Source organism: Gossypium raimondii, chromosome 6 (assembly GCF_025698545.1).
Source record: "Gossypium raimondii isolate GPD5lz chromosome 6, ASM2569854v1, whole genome shotgun sequence".
Classification (NCBI taxonomy): Eukaryota; Viridiplantae; Streptophyta; class Magnoliopsida; order Malvales; family Malvaceae; genus Gossypium; species Gossypium raimondii.
This window is the reverse complement of record NC_068570.1, coordinates 13822681-13832428: the sequence shown is the minus strand read 5'-3', so window position 1 is coordinate 13832428 and position 9748 is coordinate 13822681. Positions and strand designations below refer to the sequence as shown.

Here is a 9748-nt window from a genome sequence, read left to right as displayed (position 1 = left end):
AAACAAAGCACATGTTGAAGTCGCAAACTGCCATAATATTTTGAGTTGGTTCACCTTTCCGTCTGATATAAGGTATTTGACAAGAAGGCGAAATGCATGCTTTTATGTGTGTTCCATCTATGGCCCCAATACAATCCTTTAAAATAAATACAAGTAATGAGATACAAGTTAGAAATAATTTATATTTTAAAAATATAAAGAGTGTAAATTTTACCTTAAAGTGAGGCCAATATCTTGTATCATATCGAATATGGTTCGGTACTTCCTCGAATTGACCTTCAGTGGATTGTCTATTCTCATTCGAGCAAATATATGCAACATATCAGTAAAAATTCGAGTAACAGTTTCCCCAGATCGTTGAAACCGCTCTGTTGCATTTGAATTTGATTCTCTATTTCCAAGAATGTACAATGATAATGCTAACTTCTCCATCGCCGATACTTTCCCATTCTTTAAGCCATAATTTGTTTGCAAATCATGCAACAAGCTGTGAAATATATCTTTTGGCATCCTAAAACTATTCATGCAATGATCATCGTGCCCTTTTAATATTTCATCCACCCACATTTGACCTGTATAATTTGAATCCATACGCGGTTGCATAGTGAAATAAGTTTCATGGTGTACCAATACACTGCTTAACACATATTCTTCCTCTTCATGATAACTGCTGTTCTCAACTTGGGTAACAATTGTGGCTATTCTTCGTTGAGCTTCTTCACTTAATTCAGGGGTATCATAATTCATATCAAAACTATTATACATATTGTTAAATTCATCCATAACCTGAAAAAGTAATCAAATGAAAATAAATCCTTTAAAATCTCGTGACATTCTATACAACACAGAAACTTGATTAAAAGCATAGCATAAAAGTACCAAACATAAAAAGTAGCATACATTAGTTTTACATATAAAAAAGTAGTATAGTTATATTACAATAGTAATTCTAAGGAGCTTATGGTGGAGGTGGTTGATGGTATGGTTGGAAGGGAAATGAGGATGTTGCTACCAATGATGAAAATGATACAATTGGATTTTGTTCAGCATACTCACGCCGAAGCCACCAAACCCTATCATCTAGATCTAAGTTCAAAAACACTTCTCGTTTCACCGGTATTTGGAACATTTTGGTGGCAAAAATAGTACAGTTCATCTTTTTTTGAAATTTCATCTCCCAAAGCACGCAAAGCATCCATTGCATTTGAAATAGTATATTGAGAGTGTGGAAAAATAATTTCATTCACTGACTTCCTTGGACTAGACATGCTCTCACACAATTTCTCAATCTGGGTAGTTAATGTATTTCTTGATGATTTTCTACTTGAACTTGATTTTTTTCCTTTACCGTGTACAACCCCAAGTGTTTGCTTTCTTCGATCAGGGATTTCATGAAAAGGGTTTGATGGTACCTCATCAGGAGGAATACCTTCATTCTCGTTACTATGTTCATCTGAATCACCAAATCTCTCATTAGGTGCATCATCTTCCATAGGAACCCCACTTGGAAGAACACCAGACAAAGGTGCCCATGCGTTCTCTCCAGTGGCTACAATGCCACCAAACATTTGCCACATTAACTCATTCAATCGTGGTTCAATTCCTTTCTTCTTAAATACTTTAAAATCAGGATTTTCCTACATAACATGTTAAATTTAAATGTTATACTAATATTTTTATAATTGTAATTATTAATTTCAATAAACTTTATGCATTAAAATAATGATAAAGTTAACACTAACCTGTATTTTTGCAGCCCACCATTCTTCCGTAGCATCGACCGTCTTTTTAGATGGACACCATCCAATACCTATAGATTCCTTAAGCAACTCCCTCCATAACCTCCATTCATTTTTTAATGTATCCCACTTATTTTTCAATTGAGGTTTTCCATAATTTTTTTGTGTTTTTGCTTGAAAAAGAGCAATGACATTTTCCCATCCTTTTGAGTTTAGATGAGTTGTCGGTCTATTACCAGCATTGACTTCATTCACGCAAAGTTCACAAAATATCAACGTCAGCTCATCATCCCAAACAGCTTTTGTTGCTAAGCTACTATCTCCGTCCACAAAATTTCGTGTCTTTACCATCTATTGTCATTGATATAATTCAGTCAATATGCTAGCATTCACCAAGAAGCATAGAGAACATATATAGTCTATAAGTTATTTTAGACGTCTCCCAATGCTAATCTTTATCTAGCCACACCCAAAAAAAACTGGCACCTTAATTGAAGCTTCAACTTAATAGAAAAAGGGAAAATGACTGCAACAAAAAATAATTTTCAAGTCTCATATTTACTCAATTTCTGATTCTCTTGGACACAAGACATATTTATATGGATATCAGACTTAAGTCTCTAGGGCAAACTAATAAAATTAAAGAAAAAATCTGCAAGAACCATTGGTTCACATTTATTGCTTAAAAATCTATCTACAATACAATTTCTTCATGTTTCTGTCAAATAAATATAGGGCCTTTGGCCGCAAGCACTGATATGTTTATTTAATATGAGTTGTCTATGTGGTAATTTACATGTATGCATGTCAATAAAATTAACAAATGCTAATTTTTTTTATCTATTTTAGAATGATTTGACAAAAACTATAAATTAAAATACTCAAATAAATTTTCTTCTAAAGTTGGAGGACTAAAAAGGTTATTATGCCGAAAAAGAATAATAATAAAACAGATAAAATGTTTATGTTCAAAGAAGCATAAAATTAACACGTGTAATTCACAGGAATTTGACTCGGCGGAGCCACCGAGGGGAGAAAAAAAAGAAAGTAAAGCTCTTTTGTTCTTTGTAATATTGGCATAGGCAAAATAAATCCATTAGGCTTCAAAGATTGAAACTAACCGATTATGGCTTCCTTGGAGATTATGTAGGTTAGTTCGCTTCTTTCTTTGTTTAATTCTCTCTCTTTTTTTTCTGATACTTTTTTTCTGATTATTTGAAATTCAATGTGATTTTAATATAGGAGCAAGGCAGTTTTTCATTTATTATTCTTTTTCTGTTATATTTTTGTGAATAATATTTGGTGAATATGTTTTTACCTCTGTTGTAATTTGTTAGATTTAACCATATTCATTTTTTATGTAAATTTTTGTGGATCAATTAATGGAGTTTTTTTATAAAAAGATATGTAGGCACGGATCTTTCCTAGCTTTGCTAAAAAAAGTATGAGGCATTGGTTATATTCAATTCCTCATATGTTGATAGATTGGTGGATTGTTATATTGAAATTATATCAAATCCAAGTGGTTCTATGTTCTACCTTCACGCTCGAGTTTGCAAGAAATTTTTGTTTGGTATCCTCATTGGATGCTCCAACTGCTGAAAATTCGGGTGGAATGGTGTTTATGCTTTCAGTGGCTTCACGTGTGTCTTGTATGGGTTTGATTGTGTCTGATTCAAGTCTTATTTGTTCTATTGAATGCTTTATACTGACATTCAAGTGTGTCTTATATGGTTCTCTTATATTATGATATTGCATGTGGTGATATGGTTCCAAAGTCGCTTAAAGCACACTAGTTCTTAATAGAGGAAAGTCGGATACTTTTAAATGATTTTGATACCAACATGCTTGAAGCGTCAAGGTATTGGCATAAGTATTCATTTATTCTCTTGACATTGGATATCAAAAGATTATTGGGCACATTTGTGAGAGAATGAATATGCATTTCCTCTAATATTAACTTGCAGTTACTCTTGTTGCACTATCCTATCTCCTGTTCTTGTGGTATTTATGCTGGTTATGAATATAACTTAAGTGATTTTAGTCTAAAAATTGCATGTTCATCAGTTTTTTTTGGAGTTAATCAGACTCATGAAACTTTGGGCCAATGGTGTGTTGTGTTCATATCATTCGGGGTGAAAGAGATGGATTTGGGAGAAGATGTTGATGCTGTTGATGGTGGTTTGTAGTATGTGAGAAGAGCGATAACTAGTTTTCATTCAATTGTGGTATGTTTTATCCTTAAATAAGTCACTGTGCTTGGCATTTAAGTTTCCTGCTTTACATCATTGACAGGAATGGATCGAGGCATATGGGGTCAGTTCACTCCTCAAAACGATTTATAAGGCTCTAGATTAGGTGAGTGTAAGTTCGAAATGACTAAATGCAAGTATCAGCAGCTGGTAATTTTAAATACCCGGTTATGCAGGTTGTGAAACTCTCGGAGTGCGAAATTTATAGTTATAATCCAGACTCTGATGCAGATACCTTTCTGGAGAAATGATCAATGTAAGTGTGTATTATATTAATACTTTAGTGAGTAGTCAGTGGGCCATAATTGTTCAGTAACTATTGTGGAGTTATATTTTCAGATGGTCATTCAGTTTCTTCTTCTACAATAGGAAACTAAAGCGTGTAGTGAGTTTAAGCTTTTACTGCTTAAGGTGGGTCTAATTGTGTTCTGTGACATTTATAGTTATGTACAAGCTTCCATGATTATCTTTATGCCTCATTACCATATATTGCCTCTTGCAATAACTTAGTGGTTGATGGTTTTGCTGCTGGCTACTTGTCTTACGAGGAAGATGGTGAAATATTTAATAACATGGATATATGATCACTTACATACTGCTTGTACAATGTGTCAATACCTTTTGACATCAGTCTGCACTTAGTTATGTTCTGTAGCATATTTTCTACTTTGCTGTGTATATGTCGTTTATTTTACCCAGACTCAGATTTGTTCCACCTGGATATGTTGTCTTTTAAGTGTTTTCTTACCCAGATCCATTCTTTCTAATAAAATCTCAAATTGTGTTTCCTGTTTTATTTAAATGGGTTCAGTCTTTATGTTATCCATTTCTCTTACTTTTTGAATTGATACTTCTTTCAGGAAAAGGAAGAAAAAAAATCCTTGCTTCCTGTTTGTTATATATAAAATCTCAATTTTGGAAGTAGTTGTGAAATTTGTTTGTTAAAGGTCGTAGATAATATTCTACCTGCCTGTGGGGAAATATGACAAATATTCTCCACAAATTACAAACAGTTATCTTTCCATAGGATTTAAGCAGTTTGGTTGGAAAGAAAAAAATAAATTCGCCTTTGAAATTATCTAATAGTGCTACCGGGTGGATACTTGTACACTAATCTCTGACAAGTATTTAGGAGTATTGGAATTTGAAAATTGCAGAGACTAGTTCAAAGATCACCAACACAAGACCCAACATTGGAAGAACTAAGCATAGGAATGATCAAATTCAAGGCCTTTGATTTGGGTTGTCATCAGATTGCTCATAGGGTCTGGAAGGACTATTACGCCAAGGTATTTGCATTTATGTATGTGTGTATATATATTTTTTCAATAAGAAACCAACTAAAAAATTCAAGTATTAATCAATTGTTATCACCAGTTTAATAAGAAACATGTTAATGGATGGTTGGATGGTGAAAAGACTCAAAAGACAACAAAATTTTGCCCATATACATATTTGCTTGGTTGCATGCCCATATTTTTGCTGTAATTTTGTGATGAGAGAATTTTGTTATATTTTACAGAGCATAGGTCATCTTTTAACAGGTATGGATGAATTTGGTAACCTACCTATGTGATTGAAATCGTTTTGGGATAGTTTTAGCATTTTTTTATATTTTGATATATTTTAGAAATTATTAATAATCATTAATAATTTTATTTTTAATAACTTTCATAGCTTTTTTTTATTAAATTTTATTTTTTAATGATAATATTCCAAAATAAATTTGTACATATAGTTGTTTAGTCATTTGTTCAAGTTAATTATGAATGTGCAAATTTTATTTTTTTTAATGATAATATCTTCTTGCACCTAGTAGGTTGGATTGATGCTAAGAGGAATGGGATAAAATTCCTTTTATTAGGTGATGCAGGCCATGACTGTTTGATTTCTTTCTTCCCCAAAGTACCAAAAATTCCCTTCGATAAAAGAAAGAATTATAAGATCATATATGCTTGTGATATATGGTATATGGTATATGGTATATGGTACTAAACCCCTCACGATGAACTTGTGTTAGGCATGAAGTCATATAGCAAACCTGCTAAACTTGTTCATATTACTACAAGCTTTTGTTGTTTCGTTTGTTTAGTTGTGCTTTGTTTTGTTTTTGATAGTTTTAGTTTTTAAAGGTTTGAGACATGAATACAACATTGCTGGAGACATGAATATGGATGGTATTATTATTGATTTGTTTTTTTATTTTATCAGGTCTCTTTCATTAGATAATAATGTTTTAATTATGTTGATTTATATAGGTTAGAAGGAGAAAATCGGTGAAAGAATGAAGTATCTCGCAAGATTTAGTACCGGGATTAACAAAATCACGCATAAAGTGGTATGTCAATGAAATCATCAATTATGTTCAATCTCTTCAATGGCAAGTAGAGGTAAAAAAATAATGGAGAAAGAACATATGGATTTGTGTTTAAAGGAAGAACAGAAACTACTTTCATACAATTCAAACACATATATAGAGTAGAAAAAGAAGGGTTTTCACTTACCAAATCAAAGTTAAGAACAAGATTGATAGGATGAGTAGAAAAATATAGCTTCTTTGAGAGTCTGCTCTGTTGTTACGGTGAAGTTTTGTTACTGTCAATTGAAGAGCAGGGTTTTTTGCATTTTGGGAATGAAATTAACTTAATTTTTAAGGATAAAATGGTAAAATAATAAATAAAAGTAAGGTTATTTTTTGTCTGTTATAATGTCAATCGCTTCGCTTTAGTCTCCATCACTATTATTTTCTCCAAATTGAAAATCACCGATCAACGTCAGTTGAAAAGAAACCTCATTGCACTGACACCCTCAACCAAACAACACAGCAGTGAGTTTGGCACCATCTTTTCCTTCAAAAGGTGCCTCACTGCCTCAATCCAAAGGAGCCCTTAATTGATTCGATTATCCGTCCGGTTCTAAAATTGTTGAAAACTACTATAAAAAAATATATTAAACTTTAAAATAGAAATAAAGGATATATTTGTGAAATAAGTGTCTGTATATATTTTAATTGATATTTATGTTTGGAGTACATTTAGTATGTATAGCTTAATTACAAGTCATGATGTTGTGTTTCTTTTCCTTAATCATTTGATGTTTATTCAGTGTAGTGTCATGTCATGTGAGGTTTTTAGTGGTTGGCATATCGTTTCATTACCAACTAGTTTTTTTGGCCATCAAATTATGCTAAGAATGGTGAAATCTTTTCCCATTATCTAAAAAGATATGCAGCTTAGGTTTTTTTTTCCCCCTTAATCAAAATTATTTTGATCTTTTACCTACTTAATACCACCAATTGGATTGCTAAATTGGTTGGTAATTGGTCAGGTTAGATTTATGTGGTTGTCACATTTTCATTTCTATCAATAAACAAATCAACTTGTTTAAAAGAAGATATAAAAGCTCTATTGGTCATCATTGGAGTTGGAGTTATAGAAAATTTATTTTAAGCGGAATTAAATTGTATATTTTATGGTAATAAAATATAATTTTATTATTTTAATAGATTATATTTTTATAATTTTAAAAATTAAATTAATTTTTATTATTTTTGGGGTCAAAATACAATTTTATCATTACTAATTTAAAATTTTATAAATTATAAAGGGCCGAACTCCTAACTTTACCACTCGCTATGTGAATTGTTTGCTTATATTACATGCATTACAAATAATATGATAGTATCGTGAATTGTAAAAAAATATATATCAAAATCAATTGATTAAATCTTTATTAACTATTGATCAATATTAAAATTTTAGTTTCATTGATAATTCTATTTAATAAATGATTTGTAAATAACACTTTTAACATTTTATGAGATTAACGATCTTGAACTGAAATAACATCCCTTTATCTAAATTTTTATAATTATAAAAAACACAAAAAATGTAAAAAAAATTCATCTCTAACATATTAAATGTGAAAAATAATCCACAGTACTATATATTTTTTTATTTTTGAAAAAAAGGAAACATACATCAATTACTACATTGGTTGTTAACATATTTCTGTCTTAATGAGGATTTTTGTTCAACGAATTATGCACGTTTACCATAGGGGAAAAAACCGAGAGAGAGAGAGAGATGTGGTATCCATGAAACTTAAGGAAGTCGCTGTAGAAGAAACTGAAATTGGCTTTAGTTTGACACGAGGAAACTAACGACCACCCATTGTTCTGTAGCATTATTGTACTAATTTTATTAGGTTCTTAGACGATTTTAATTTTTTTTTTAAACAAACACCAATCTTATTATTTTTTATAAAAAAAATTTATAAGAGCAACAAGGATTGTAATTACAAATAATCCGAACCAGTTATGGAATATATACAACATGGTTTATAATGGTAATTCTTAAATCTTATTATTAAGCTATAGCTTTATTGACTTAATGCTATTATTTTAAAGTATAATTGTCGAAAATACCCTTAATGTTTATGGGTTTGAATCCTTAATTTTTTTCTTTTTAGATTGACACCTTCAACGTTACGAATTTTTAGAAATCAACCCAATTTTAACGGGAAATGAGTTAACTGTTAGTCAAATCACAGGTCAACTAAGTAATCTACGTGGCATGACGTCGTTTATAAACAAAATTGTTTAACATTTTTTTTTTCATTTTGTTTCAATCTTCTTCTTTCTTCTCCTCTTTCTCTCTTCCCCTCTAACTATTGTTGCCATTGTGTCCAATCTTCACTGTCATCACCTTTCCTTTAACTCCTCACTCTTCCAATTTCACCACCTCTCCGTTCCCTCTCACTCCTCACCATTGCAAAAAGAGGAATCACTATCGTAACCCAATTTAGGGTTTTAGTTTTCTTTTAAATTAATAAAAAACCAGAAAAATCAAACGTTGCTTTGTTTGGTTTAGCTTTGCTTGCTTTCGGTATATTTGATACCCTTCTTTGCTTTTCAATTCATTTACCCATTTATTGCTTCACCTTCTCTAATTTTCTCAGGAACCAAACAGGGGAAATTTGGGTTTTTGTTCTGAAAATTAAATGACTTTCAATGATGACGAGGGAGGAGAAGTTGGGAATTTTACATACCTTTCTAGTGTTATTGGTTGCTGTTATTCTCAAACAAGTTGGCACTTTTTTAATGGATAAGGTCAATACCTTTTCTTTATCCCCAGTTTCATGCCTTTGTTATATTGCTCTGTTTATGATCTATGTGGATTGTTAATGGTTAGGTTTATTCTGGGTTTTCTTTCTTTTCTTCAAATTTTATCAATAGGATGAAAGATAGTTGCACGTGCAAAAAGCTTGTTCCGATGGCAATTGATAAGGCAAGGGAAGTGAAAGGGTTTCCCTGTAGGTGGAAGATGATAATTTCGAAACTCAAGCGAATCCCTTTATGTCTATTGGACTTGCCGACCCATCCTTGCTTTTCGAAAAATGCTCTTTGTAAGGAACAGTTACAGGCTATTTCGAAAACAAAGTTTTTGCATTTTTGGAAGTTATGCATACTTTTAATTTTAAATTTTTATAATTTTCAAAAATAGATTATGATTTTTTTTAGTTTTTTTAATCATTTTCAGAGTTTAAAGATTTTTTGGACTTTTTTTATTTTAATGATCTTTTAGTTTTGTTTATATTTTTAAAAAATTTAAGTGAAAATTTTACTTTTCCTCACGCAGCAAAATGTCATTGGTTGATTAGAATTTTTAATGAAAATTTGGGTCAGGGTAATGGGGATTACAAAATGAAAATATAGAGGCCAAACTAATACAAAAATAAAGTACAAGGGCCAAAACG

At 31.2% G+C, this 9748-nt stretch overlaps 1 long non-coding RNA gene and 1 pseudogene across 1 annotated transcript; both read left to right on the top strand.

Annotated features, from left to right (window-relative positions):
* The first annotated feature begins 3183 nt into the window (after positions 1–3183).
* On the top strand, positions 3184–4774 carry LOC105771770 (uncharacterized; annotated as a pseudogene).
* Positions 4775–8614: 3840 nt separating this feature from the next.
* LOC128041935 (uncharacterized) lies at positions 8615–9521 on the top strand. Its single transcript, XR_008197086.1, has 2 exons — positions 8615–9101; positions 9228–9521. It is a non-coding gene; the product is annotated as an uncharacterized LOC128041935 (long non-coding RNA).
* The last annotated feature ends 227 nt before the right edge of the window (positions 9522–9748 follow it).